Genomic DNA, 13,466 nt, shown 5'->3' on the forward strand with positions numbered 1-13,466 from the left:
GCGTTGGGTCAGGAAGAGTCAGGTTGAATTTAATTGGTTGCTGATTTAAAATATGCAAATTTTAAAGCAGTGTCACCAGGATCTATTAAGTATGTTTTAATGTAAATAAATGCATATGCGTGTGTATCGGTAGAATGTTATTTCGTGGAGTAACAGATATGTGTATATTTATATGTTTTTATTTCAGTTGATGATGCCGAACCGTGTCTTACTGTAAGTAAGGAGGGTTCCCCCCTTTCTGTCTGTGTGAGCGATAAACAGTTTTATTAAGACTATACTTTCAGGGATCATTTCAATAGTTTTTAACTGAGGAAATGTGATTGAAAGTGTTTGGTCTTCGCTAACCACGATGAAGAATTGAAGTGTTCTCTTCTGAGCGTGAAGTGAGTGAACAGTGTTGCATTTATGTAGCTGCTGTTTGCTATTGATGATCGTTCTTATTCCTTTCAAGAGGATTGGAGAAAGAGTACACAATCTGAGTGGTTAGCTACTTTATAGGGTGTAAGGAAGTCTATCCGTTCTTAATTTCTTGCTTAGTTTGTTATTTTTATAGTGTGCACTTTGGTTTATTTTTATTTAGCTGTTGAGTTCATGAATACTTAGTAGAAGCTGTTGAGCTTTTTTGGACTTGTGGTTTTTTCAAGAGCTTATCTTTGAAAAGCACTTCTCACCGTCAGTTGGTATTTTGGTATGTTATTTATAAAAAAAGGTTTGTTTTTTAGAAATTTTGGGAGTGAAGAGTACTTTTTAAACGGACTGTGCGTATGAGCTATTTGTAGAGCCTAGGCTGCTGCAAGGCAACTACTGCTACTCAACGATTTAACACTCTTTCAATTCGACTGTTTAAAGAAACCTCCTAATGCTAGTTAAGCCTTTTAGACTAAGAGGAAGCGTATCACCCTGGCCACAGGTTATACAACTTACAAGGCTGCGGTGGATCTTAGACTGCTGAGGATAAAAAACTCCTCCTTTGGTATTTGCTAAAGTTTTCACAGGAATTTGTGGAGTGCAAAGCAGAAGTAAAGGACTGTGTATGTTTACTTATCATTATGAAATCTAGTGTGCTCAGCACAAAAACTTGCAGCTCCCAACTAGCCCCCATACAGCCCCTACTACATCAAGGGCTTAATGTATTCGAACTTTGGAATTTGAAGGATCCATTGGGGAGAATGGACTTGCAACAATAAAAAATAATGGTCAAAACGAGCCACCTGCTCCAGCAAGTACCATTTTCTTGGTTCTCCTGCTTTAACTCAGAATATTCTTAATTCATAGACTGGAATGTTGTGATATCAGAATAGACTTTCTACCTCGGGTATCACATTGATTAAATGCCCTATCCTCTCGATATAGAAGCTCAGCTTTAACTTGAGTCAAGAACTCAAACAGAGGGTATTTAAGGACCATTGTAGCCCCCTTTAGCGTTCCATTATGCTATATTCGAACACTGGAAGATTAGACCCTCATGTAGAGAATCGAAATATCAGCCGTTTGTAAATAGTAGGATAAACCCTGTGCCTTGAAACTTCTAATGGTTCGAGCCCCGACTGCCACCATTTTGGATTTCCACCGTGCTGCGACGCCTAGGAAAAGACCTAGGTGGGCTGGCGCCAGACCGTAAATTGTGGAAGTTCACGGTGTGGTGATAGGCCAGGTGAATACCCATAGACTGTTCTTCTTGGTTATGCAAGAGTCTGGGGCATTGCCCGACTGGTTTTCCAGCCATGGCCTCTTTTTACGTAAAACTTACACAGTTAAGACCTTACTGTGATAGCCTTTTAGCCTGCCGCAAGAGGCAATGGCGACCAGGAACGGTCCCCTTTCCTCTGTTTGTCCCTAGCCTTCAACTTTAGTCTATCATGCTGAATTAAAGTTTAGTTCTCTAACCAAAGACTGCAGCGGCAGGTTTTAATTATCTATCACTGATCTGCTGAGAGCTTAGCCAGGTGACAGAAAAAATGCTGTTGTGATATCTTCCTGTAACCCTTGGACAGCTTAGCATAGAGTTATAAAACTTTTTGTTCGCGATATGTTATGAAGAATCAAGATTGAAGTAGAAATTGTAAGTGGTCCGAAGGTGTTGCAGATAAGTTCTGATCTAAAAAGGAAGGTCACAGGCAGAGTTTTTTTTTAAACAACTGTCTACTGTTGACAGTTGTTCCTTTCTTCATTTAAGGATATGCTGGAAGACAGAAGTGTACACTGAAAAGTTCAATTCCGGGTTCTGATGAATATTAGGTACCAAACGTTTCCGGCAAGTATTCACTTCCCAGTGTAAAAAGTATTTTGCACAAAAAAACATAAACTATATTTTGGATACTTCTGTAGTTCCGAGAGGCTAAACGTCTAGTAGCTTTAAAAACCCGCATAAATTCAAGCTGGGTGGTAGGACAAGTTGTTGTTCATGTGAACGCTTTCCTAGATAACCAGGAATTCAGGGCGCTACTGAAAGCGATAGGTTCCGTTATCTCCTGTAGTTGCTGAAAGCAGGTTTTCACAAAGTTTGGACCATCGCCGAAGGCCATCCTCAGCTTAGAGTCTTATATGTGAACTGGGGAACAGTTCGTTTTTTTGGGGTAACCGATCAAAGATGTTGACCTACATTTGATCTGTGGGGCAACTGTTCAAAATGTCAAGGTAGCTGTAATGCTACAACTTTTGTTTCCACACTTGCAAGCTTAGCAGGTCGCTTCACATATGCTAGCGATCAGTGTCACTCTTTTGGCTGATTGACTGTTCCTAATCTAGACCAAATATTCCCATTAAAAATCATCTCTATGATATTGTGGAAACCACAGTTTTTTGAAGAATTTTCCAGCTTTCCCTCTGGTACAGCGTTGGGTCAGGAAGAGTCAGGTTGAATTTAATTGGTTGCTGATTTAAAATATGCAAATTTTAAAGCAGTGTCACCAGGATCTATTAAGTATGTTTTAATGTAAATAAATGCATATGCGTGTGTATCGGTAGAATGTTATTTCGTGGAGTAACAGATATGTGTATATTTATATGTTTTTATTTCAGTTGATGATGCCGAACCGTGTCTTACTGTAAGTAAGGAGGGTTTCCCCCCTTTCTGTCTGTGTGAGCGATAAACAGTTTTATTAAGACTATACTTTCAGGGATCATTTCTATAGTTTTTAACTGAGGAAAATGTGATTGAAAGTGTTTGGTCTTCGCTAACCACGATGAAGAATTGAAGTGTTCTCTTCTGAGCGTGAAGTGAGTGAACAGTGTTGCATTTATGTAGCTGCTGTTTGCTATTGATGATCGTTCTTATTCCTTTCAAAAGGATTGGAGAAAGAGTACACAATCTGAGTGGTTAGCTACTTTATAGGGTGTAAGGAAGACTACCCGTTCTTAATTTCTTGCTTAGTTTGTTATTTTTATAGTGTGCACTTTGGTTTATTTTTATTTAGCTGTTGAGTTCATGAATACTTAGTAGAAGCTGTTGAGCTTTTTTGGACTTGTGGTTTTTGCAAGAGCTTATCTTTGAAAAGCACTTCTCACCGTCAGTTGGTATTTTGGTATGTTATTTATAAAAAAAAGGTTTGTTTTTTAGAACGTGGGGAGTGAAAAGTACTTTTTAAATGGACTGTGCGTATGAGCTATTTGTAGAGCCTAGGTTGCTGCAAGGCAACTACTGCTACTCAACGATTTAACACTCTTTCAATTCGACTGTTTAAAGGAACCTCCTAATGCTAGTTAAGCCTTTTAGACTAAGAGGTCACAGGTTATACAACTTACAAGGCTGCGGTGGAACTTAGACTGCTGAGGATAAAAAACTCCTCCTTTGGTATTTGCTAAAGTTTTCACAGGAATTTGTGGAGTGGAAAGCAGAAGTAAAGGACTGTGTATGTTTACTTATCATTATGAAATCTAGTGTGCTCAGCACAAAAACTTGCAGCTCCCAACTAGCCCCCGTACAGCCCTTAGTACATCAAGGGCTTAATGAATTCGAACTTTGGAATTTGAAGGATCCATTGGGGAGAATGGAGTTGCAACAATAAAAAATAATGGTCAAAACGAGCCACCTGCTCCAGCAAGTATCATTTTCTTGGTTCTCCTGCTTTAACTCAGAATATTCTTAATTCATAGACTGGAATGTTGTGATATCAGAATAGACTTTCTACCTCGGGTATCACATTGATTAAATGCCCTATCCTCTCGATATAGAAGCTCAGCTTTAACTTGAGTCAAGAACTCAAACAGAGGGTATTTAAGGACCATTGTAGCCCCCTTTAGCGTTCCATTATGCTATATTCGAACACTGGAAGATTAGACCCTCATGTAGAGAATCGAAATATCAGCCGTTTGTAAATAGTAGGATAAACCCTGTGCCTTGAAACTTCTAATGGTTCGAGCCCCGACTGCCACCATTTTGGATTTCCACCGTGCTGCGACGCCTAGGAAAAGACCTAGGTGGGCTGGCGCCAGACCGTAAATTGTGGAAGTTCACGGTGTGGTGACAGGCCAGGTGAATACCCATAGACTGTTCTTCTTGGTTATGCAAGAGTCTGGGGCATTGCCCGACTGGTTTTCCAGCCATGGCCTCTTTTTACGTAAAACTTACACAGTTAAGACCTTACTGTGATAGCCTTTTAGCCTGCCGCAAGAGGCAGGCTAAAAGGCCTTTCCTCTGTTTGTCCCTAGCCTTCAACTTTAGTCTATCATGCTGAATTAAAGTTTAGTTCTCTAACCAAAGACTGCAGCGGCAGGTTTTAATTATCTATCACTGATCTGCTGAGAGCTTAGCCAGGTGACAGAAAAAATGCTGTTGTGATATCTTCCTGTAACCCTTGGACAGCTTAGCATAGAGTTATAAAACTTTTTGTCACGATATGTTATGAAGAATCAAGATTGAAGTAGAAATTGTAAGTGGTCCGAAGGTGTTGCAGATAAGTTCTGATCTAAAAAGGAAGGTCACAGGCAGAGGTTTTTTTTTAAACAACTGTCTACTGTTGACAGCTGTTCCTTTCTTCATTTAAGGATATGCTGGAAGACAGAAGTGTACACTGAAAAGTTCAATTCCGGGTTCTGATGAATATTAGGTACCAAACGTTTCCGGCAAGTATTCACTTCCCAGTGTAAAAAGTATTTTGCACAAAAAAACATAAACTATATTTTGGATACTTCTGTAGTTCCGAGAGGCTAAACGTCTAGTAGCTTTAAAAACCCGCATAAATTCAAGCTGGGTGGTAGGACAAGTTGTTGTTCATGTGAACGCTTTCCTAGATAACCAGGAATTCAGGGCGCTACTGAAAGCGATAGGTTCCGTTATCTCCTGTAGTTGCTGAAAGCAGGTTTTCACAAAGTTTGGACCATCGCCGAAGGCCATCCTCAGCTTAGAGTCTTATATGTGAACTGGGGAACAGTTCGTTATTTTGGGGTAACCGATCAAAGATGTTGACCTACATTTGATCTGTGGGGCAACTGTTCAAAATGTCAAGGTAGCTGTAATGCTACAACTTTTGTTTCCACACTTGCAAGCTTAGCAGGTCGCTTCACATATGCTAGCGATCAGTGTCACTCTTTTGGCTGATTGACTGTTCCTAATCTAGACCAAATATTCCCATTAAAAATCATCTCTATGATATTGTGGAAACCACAGTTTTTTGAAGAATTTTCCAGCTTTCCCTCTGGTACAGCGTTGGGTCAGGAAGAGTCAGGTTGAATTTAATTGGTTGCTGATTTAAAATATGCAAATTTTAAAGCAGTGTCACCAGGATCTATTAAGTATGTTTTAATGTAAATAAATGCATATGCGTGTGTATCGGTAGAATGTTATTTCGTGGAGTAACAGATATGTTTATATTTATATGTTTTTATTTCAGTTGATGATGCCGAACCGTGTCTTACTGTAAGTAAGGAGGGTTTCCCCCCTTTCTGTCTGTGTGAGCGATAAACAGTTTTATTAAGACTATATTTTCAGGGGTCATTTCTATAGTTTTTAACTGAGGAAATGTGATTGAAAGTGTTTGGTCTTCGCTAACCACGATGAAGAATTGAAGTGTTCTCTTCTGAGCGTGAAGTGAGTGAACAGTGTTGCATTTATGTAGCTGCTGTTTGCTATTGATGATCGTTCTTATTCCTTTCAAGAGGATTGGAGAAAGAGTACACAATCTGAGTGGTTAGCTACTTTATAGGGTGTAAGGAAGTCTACCCGTTCTTAATTTCTTGCTTAGTTTGTTATTTTTATAGTGTGCACTTTGGTTTATTTTTATTTAGCTGTTGAGTTCATGAATACTTAGTAGAAGCTGTTGAGCTTTTTTGGACTTGTGGTTTTTGCAAGAGCTTATCTTTGAAAAGCACTTCTCACCGTCAGTTGGTATTTTGGTATGTTATTTATAAAAAAAGGTTTGTTTTTTAGAACCTGGGGAGTGAAGAGTACTTTTTAAATGGACTGTGCGTATGAGCTATTTGTAGAGCCTAGGCTGCTGCAAGGCAACTACTGCTACTCAACGATTTAACACTCTTTCAATTCGACTGTTTAAAGGAACCTCCTAATGCTAGTTAAGCTTTTTAGACTAAGAGGAAGCGTAACACCCTGGTCACAGGTTATACAACTTACAAGGCTGCGGTGGATCTTAGACTGCTGAGGATAAAAAACTCCTCCTTTGGTATTTGCTAAAGTTTTCACAGGAATTTGTGGAGTGCAAAGCAGAAGTAAAGGACTGTGTATGTTTACTTATCATTATGAAATCTGGTGTGCTCAGCACAAAAACTTGCAGCTCCCAACTAGCCCCCGTACAGCCCCTACTACATCAAGGGCTTAATGTATTCGAACTTTGGAATTTGAAGGATCCATTGGGGAGAATGGAGTTGCAACAATAAAAAATTATGGTCAAAACGAGCCACCTGCTCCAGCAAGTACCATTTTCTTGGTTCTCCTGCTTTAACTCAGAATATTCTTAATTCATAGACTGGAATGTTGTGATATCAGAATAGACTTTCTACCTCGGGTATCACATTGATTAAATGCCCTATCCTCTCGATATAGAAGCTCAGCTTTAACTTGAGTCAAGAACTCAAACAGAGGGTATTTAAGGACCATTGTAGCCCCCTTTAGCGTTCCATTATGCTATATTCGAACACTGGAAGATTAGACCCTCATGTAGAGAATCGAAATATCAGCCGTTTGTAAATAGTAGGATAAACCCTGTGCCTTGAAACTTCTAATGGTTCGAGCCCCGACTGCCACCATTTTGGATTTCCACCCTGCTGCAACGCCTAGGAAAAGACCTAGGTGGGCTGGCGCCAGACCGTAAATTGTGGAAGTTCACGGTGTGGTGACAGGCCAGGTGAATACCCATAGACTGTTCTTCTTGGTTATGCAAGAGTCTGGGGCATTGCCCGACTGGTTTTCCAGCCATGGCCTCTTTTTACGTAAAACTTACACAGTTAAGACCTTACTGTGATAGCCTTTTAGCCTGCCGCAAGAGGCAATGGCGACCAGGAACGGTCCCCTTTCCTCTGTTTGTCCCTAGCCTTCAACTTTAGTCTATCATGCTGAATTAAAGTTTAGTTCTCTAACCAAAGACTGCAGCGGCAGGTTTTAATTATCTATCACTGATCTGCTGAGAGCTTAGCCAGGTGACAGAAAAAATGTTGTTGTGATATCTTCCTGTAACCCTTGGACAGCTTAGCATAGAGTTATAAAACTTTTTGTTCGCGATATGTTATGAAGAATCAAGATTGAAGTAGAAATTGTAAGTGGTCCGAAGGTGTTGCAGATAAGTTCTGATCTAAAAAGGAAGGTCACAGGCAGAGTTTTTTTTTTAAACAACTGTCTACTGTTGACAGCTGTTCCTTTCTTCATTTAAGGATATGCTGGAAGACAGAAGTGTACACTGAAAAGTTCAATTCCGGGTTCTGATGAATATTAGGTACCAAACGTTTCCGGCAAGTATTCACTTCCCAGTGTAAAAAGTATTTTGCACAAAAAAACATAAACTATATTTTGGATACTTCTGTAGTTCCGAGAGGCTAAACGTCTAGTAGCTTTAAAAACCCGCATAAATTCAAGCTGGGTGGTAGGACAAGTTGTTGTTCATGTGAACGCTTTCCTAGATAACCAGGAATTCAGGGCGCTACTGAAAGCGATAGGTTCCGTTATCTCCTGTAGTTGCTGAAAGCAGGTTTTCACAAAGTTTGGACCATCGCCGAAGGCCATCCTCGGCTTAGAGTCTTATATGTGAACTGGGGAACAGTTCGTTTTTTTGGGGTAACCGATCAAAGATGTTGACCTACATTTGATCTGTGGGGCAACTGTTCAAAATGTCAAGGTAGCTGTAATGCTACAACTTTTGTTTCCACACTTGCAAGCTTAGCAGGTCGCTTCACATATGCTAGCGATCAGTGTCACTCTTTTGGCTGATTGACTGTTACTAATCTAGACCAAATATTCCCATTAAAAATCATCTCTATGATATTGTGGAAACCACAGTTTTTTGAAGAATTTTCCAGCTTTCCCTCTGGTACAGCGTTGGGTCAGGAAGAGTCAGGTTGAATTTAATTGGTTGCTGATTTAAAATATGCAAATTTTAAAGCAGTGTCACCAGGATCTATTAAGTATGTTTTAATGTAAATAAATGCATATGCGTGTGTATCGGTAGAATGTTATTTCGTGGAGTAACAGATATGTGTATATTTATATGTTTTTATTTCAGTTGATGATGCCGAACCGTGTCTTACTGTAAGTAAGGAGGGTTTCCCCCCTTTCTGTCTGTGTGAGCGATAAACAGTTTTATTAAGACTATACTTTCAGGGATCATTTCTATAGTGTTTAACTGAGGAAATGTGATTGAAAGTGTTTGGTCTTCGCTAACCACGATGAAGAATTGAAGTGTTCTCTTCTGAGCGTGAAGTGAGTGAACAGTGTTGCATTTATGTAACTGCTGTTTGCTATTGATGATCGTTCTTATTCCTATCAAGAGGATTGGAGAAAGAGTACACAATCTGAGTGGTTAGCTACTTTATAGGGTGTAAGGAAGTCTATCCGTTCTTAATTTCTTGCTTAGTTTGTTATTTTTATAGTGTGCACTTTGGTTTATTTTTATTTAGCTGTTGAGTTCATGAATACTTAGTAGAAGCTGTTGAGCTTTTTTGGACTTGTTGTTTTTGCAAGAGCTTATCTTTGAAAAGCACTTCTCACCGTCAGTTGGTATTTTGGTATGTTATTTATAAAAAAAGGTTTGTCTTTTAGAAAGTGGGGAGTGAAGAGTACTTTTTAAACGGACTGTGCGTATGAGCTATTTGTAGAGCCTAGGCTGCTGCAAGGCAACTACTGCTACTCAACGATTTAACACTCTTTCAATTCGACTGTTTAAAGAAACCTCCTAATGCTAGTTAAGCCTTTTAGACTAAGAGGAAGCGTATCACCCTGGCCACAGGTTATACAACTTACAAGGCTGCGGTGGATCTTAGACTGCTGAGGATAAAAAACTCCTCCTTTGGTATTTGCTAAAGTTTTCACAGGAATTTGTGGAGTGCAAAGCAGAAGTAAAGGACTGTGTATGTTTACTTATCATTATGAAATCTAGTGTGCTCAGCACAAAAACTTGCAGCTCCCAACTAGCCCCCGTACAGCCCCTACTACATCAAGGGCTTAATGTATTCGAACTTTGGAATTTGAAGGATCCATTGGGGAGAATGGAGTTGCAACAATAAAAAATAATGGTCAAAACGAGCCACATGCTCCAGCAAGTACCATTTTCTTGGTTCTCCTGCTTTAACTCAGAATATTCTTAATTCATAGACTGGAATGTTGTGATATCAGAATAGACTTTCTACCTCGGGTATCACATTGATTAAATGCCCTATCCTCTCGATATAGAAGCTCAGCTTTAACTTGAGTCAAGAACTCAAACAGAGGGTATTTAAGGACCATTGTAGCCCCCTTTAGCGTTCCATTATGCTATATTCGAACACTGGAAGATTAGACCCTCATGTAGAGAATCGAAATATCAGCCGTTTGTAAATAGTAGGATAAACCCTGTGCCTTGAAACTTCTAATGGTTCGAGCCCCGACTGCCACCATTTTGGATTTCCACCGTGCTGCGACGCCTAGGAAAAGACCTAGGTGGGCTGGCGCCAGACCGTAAATTGTGGAAGTTCACGGTGTGGTGACAGGCCAGGTGAATACCCATAGACTGTTCTTCTTGGTTATGCAAGAGTCTGGGGCATTGCCCGACTGGTTTTCCAGCCATGGCCTCTTTTTACGTAAAACTTACACAGTTAAGACCTTACTGTGATAGCCTTTTAGCCTGCCGCAAGAGGCAATGGCGACCAGGAACGGTCCCCTTTCCTCTGTTTGTCCCTAGCCTTCAACTTTAGTCTATCATGCTGAATTAAAGTTTAGTTCTCTAACTAAAGACTGCAGCGGCAGGTTTTAATTATCTATCACTGATCTGCTGAGAGCTTAGCCAGGTGACAGAAAAAATGCTGTTGTGATATCTTCCTGTAACCCTTGGACAGCTTAGCATAGAGTTATAAAACTTTTTGTTCGCGATATGTTATGAAGAATCAAGATTGAAGTAGAAATTGTAAGTGGTCCGAAGGTGTTGCAGATAAGTTCTGATCTAAAATGGAAGGTCACAGGCAGAGTTTTTTTTTTAAACAACTGTCTACTGTTGACAGCTGTTCCTTTCTTCATTTAAGGATATGCTGGAAGACAGAAGTGTACACTGAAAAGTTCAATTCCGGGTTCTGATGAATATTAGGTACCAAACGTTTCCGGCAAGTATTCACTTCCCAGTGTAAAAAGTATTTTGCACAAAAAAACATAAACTATATTTTGGATACTTCTGTAGTTCCGAGAGGCTAAACGTCTAGTAGCTTTAAAAACCCGCATAAATTCAAGCTGGGTGGTAGGACAAGTTGTTGTTCATGTGAACGCTTTCCTAGATAACCAGGAATTCAGGGCGCTACTGAAAGCGATAGGTTCCGTTATCTCCTGTAGTTGCTGAAAGCAGGTTTTCACAAAGTTTGGACCATCGCCGAAGGCCATCCTCAGCTTAGAGTCTTATATGTGAACTGGGGAACAGTTCGTTTTTTTGGGGTAACCGATCAAAGATGTTGACCTACATTTGATCTGTGGGGCAACTGTTCAAAATGTCAAGGTAGCTGTAATGCTACAACTTTTGTTTCCACACTTGCAAGCTTAGCAGGTCGCTTCACATATGCTAGCGATCAGTGTCACTCTTTTGGCTGATTGACTGTTCCTAATCTAGACCAAATATTCCCATTAAAAATCATCTCTATGATATTGTGGAAACCACAGTTTTTTGAAGAATTTTCCAGCTTTCCCTCTGGTACAGCGTTGGGTCAGGAAGAGTCAGGTTGAATTTAATTGGTTGCTGATTTAAAATATGCAAATTTTAAAGCAGTGTCACCAGGATCTATTAAGTATGTTTTAATGTAAATAAATGCATATGCGTGTGTATCGGTAGAATGTTATTTCGTGGAGTAACAGATATGTGTATATTTATATGTTTTTATTTCAGTTGATGATGCCGAACCGTGTCTTACTGTAAGTAAGGAGGGTTTCCCCCCTTTCTGTCTGTGTGAGCGATAAACAGTTTTATTAAGACTATACTTTCAGGGATCATTTCTATAGTTTTTAACTGAGGAAATGTGATTGAAAGTGTTTGGTCTTCGCTAACCACGATGAAGAATTGAAGTGTTCTCTTCTGAGCTTGAAGTGAGTGAACAGTGTTGCATTTATGTAACTGCTGTTTGCTATTGATGATCGTTCTTATTCCTTTCAAGAGGATTGGAGAAAGAGTACACAATCTGAGTGGTTAGCTACTTTATAGGGTGTAAGGAAGTCTATCCGTTCTTAATTTCTTGCTTAGTTTGTTATTTTTATAGTGTGCACTTTGGTTTATTTTTATTTAGCTGTTGAGTTCATGAATACTTAGTAGAAGCTGTTGAGCTTTTTTGGACTTGTGGTTTTTGCAAGAGCTTATCTTTGAAAAGCACTTCTCACCGTCAGTTGGTATTTTGGTATGTTATTTATAAAAAAAGGTTTGTCTTTTAGAAAGTGGGGCGTGAAGAGTACTTTTTAAACGGACTGTGCGTATGAGCTATTTGTAGAGCCTAGGCTGCTGCAAGGCAACTACTGCTACTCAACGATTTAACACTCTTTCAATTCGACTGTTTAAAGAAACCTCCTAATGCTAGTTAAGCCTTTTAGACTAAGAGGAAGCGTATCACCCTGGCCACAGGTTATACAACTTACAAGGCTGCGGTGGATCTTAGACTGCTGAGGATAAAAAAATCCTCCTTTGGTATTTGCTAAAGTTTTCACAGGAATTTGTGGAGTGCAAAGCAGAAGTAAAGGACTGTGTATGTTTACTTATCATTATGAAATCTAGTGTGCTCAGCACAAAAACTTGCAGCTCCCAACTAGCCCCCGTACAGCCCCTACTACATCAAGGGCTTAATGTATTCGAACTTTGGAATTTGAAGGATCCATTGGGGAGAATGGAGTTGCAACAATAAAAAAATAATGGTCAAAACGAGCCACCTGCTCCAGCAAGTACCATTTTCTTGGTTCTCCTGCTTTAACTCAGAATATTCTTAATTCATAGACTGGAATGTTGTGATATCAGAATAGACTTTCTACCTCGGGTATCACATTGATTAAATGCCCTATCCTCTCGATATAGAAGCTCAGCTTTAACTTGAGTCAAGAACTCAAACAGAGGGTATTTAAGGACCATTGTAGCCCCCTTTAGCGTTCCATTATGCTATATTCGAACACTGGAAGATTAGACCCTCATGTAGAGAATCGAAATATCAGCCGTTTGTAAATAGTAGGATAAACCCTGTGCCTTGAAACTTCTAATGGTTCGAGCCCCGACTGCCACCATTTTGAATTTCCACCGTGCTGCGACGCCTAGGAAAAGAGCTAGGTGGGCTGGCGCCAGACCGTAAATTGTGGAAGTTCACGGTGTGGTGACAGGCCAGGTGAATACCCATAGACTGTTCTTCTTGGTTATGCAAGAGTCTGGGGCATTGCCTGACTGGTTTTCCAGCCATGGCCTCTTTTTACGTAAAACTTACACAGTTAAGACCTTATTGTGATAGCCTTTTAGCCTGCCGCAAGAGGCAATGGCGACCAGGAACGGTCCCCTTTCCTCTGTTTGTCCCTAGCCTTCAACTTTAGTCTATCATGCTGAATTAAAGTTTAGTTCTCTAACCAAAGACTGCAGCGGCAGGTTTTAATTATCTATCACTGATCTGCTGAGAGCTTAGCCAGGTGACAGAAAAAATGCTGTTGTGATATCTTCCTGTAACCCTTGGACAGCTTAGCATAGAGTTATAAAACTTTTTGTTCGCGATATGTTATGAAGAATCAAGATTGAAGTAGAAATTGTAAGTGGTCCGAAGGTGTTGCAGATAAGTTCTGATCTAAAAAGGAAGGTCACAGGCAGAGTTTTTTTTTAAACAACTGTCTACTGTTG

General features: G+C 39.9%; 5 non-coding genes across 5 annotated transcripts; all 5 read left to right on the forward strand.

The window, feature by feature from the left end:
• Positions 1–268: 268 nt before the first annotated feature.
• Positions 269–484, forward strand: LOC147730121 (small nucleolar RNA U3). Its single transcript, XR_015309158.1, has one exon. It is a non-coding gene; the product is annotated as a small nucleolar RNA U3 (small nucleolar RNA).
• Positions 485–3,103: 2,619 nt separating this feature from the next.
• LOC147730122 (small nucleolar RNA U3) lies at positions 3,104–3,320 on the forward strand. The gene has a single exon (XR_015309073.1). It is a non-coding gene; the product is annotated as a small nucleolar RNA U3 (small nucleolar RNA).
• A 2,593-nt stretch (positions 3,321–5,913) lies between these two features.
• LOC147730123 (small nucleolar RNA U3) lies at positions 5,914–6,129 on the forward strand. Its single transcript, XR_015308767.1, has one exon. It is a non-coding gene; the product is annotated as a small nucleolar RNA U3 (small nucleolar RNA).
• A 2,619-nt stretch (positions 6,130–8,748) lies between these two features.
• Positions 8,749–8,964, forward strand: LOC147730124 (small nucleolar RNA U3). Its single transcript, XR_015309062.1, has one exon. It is a non-coding gene; the product is annotated as a small nucleolar RNA U3 (small nucleolar RNA).
• A 2,619-nt stretch (positions 8,965–11,583) lies between these two features.
• LOC147730125 (small nucleolar RNA U3) lies at positions 11,584–11,799 on the forward strand. Its single transcript, XR_015309124.1, has one exon. It is a non-coding gene; the product is annotated as a small nucleolar RNA U3 (small nucleolar RNA).
• Positions 11,800–13,466: the final 1,667 nt, after the last annotated feature.

Source organism: Lissotriton vulgaris, chromosome 2_1 (genome assembly GCF_964263255.1).
Source record: "Lissotriton vulgaris chromosome 2_1, aLisVul1.2, whole genome shotgun sequence".
In the NCBI taxonomy this organism is placed as follows: domain Eukaryota; kingdom Metazoa; phylum Chordata; class Amphibia; order Caudata; family Salamandridae; genus Lissotriton; species Lissotriton vulgaris.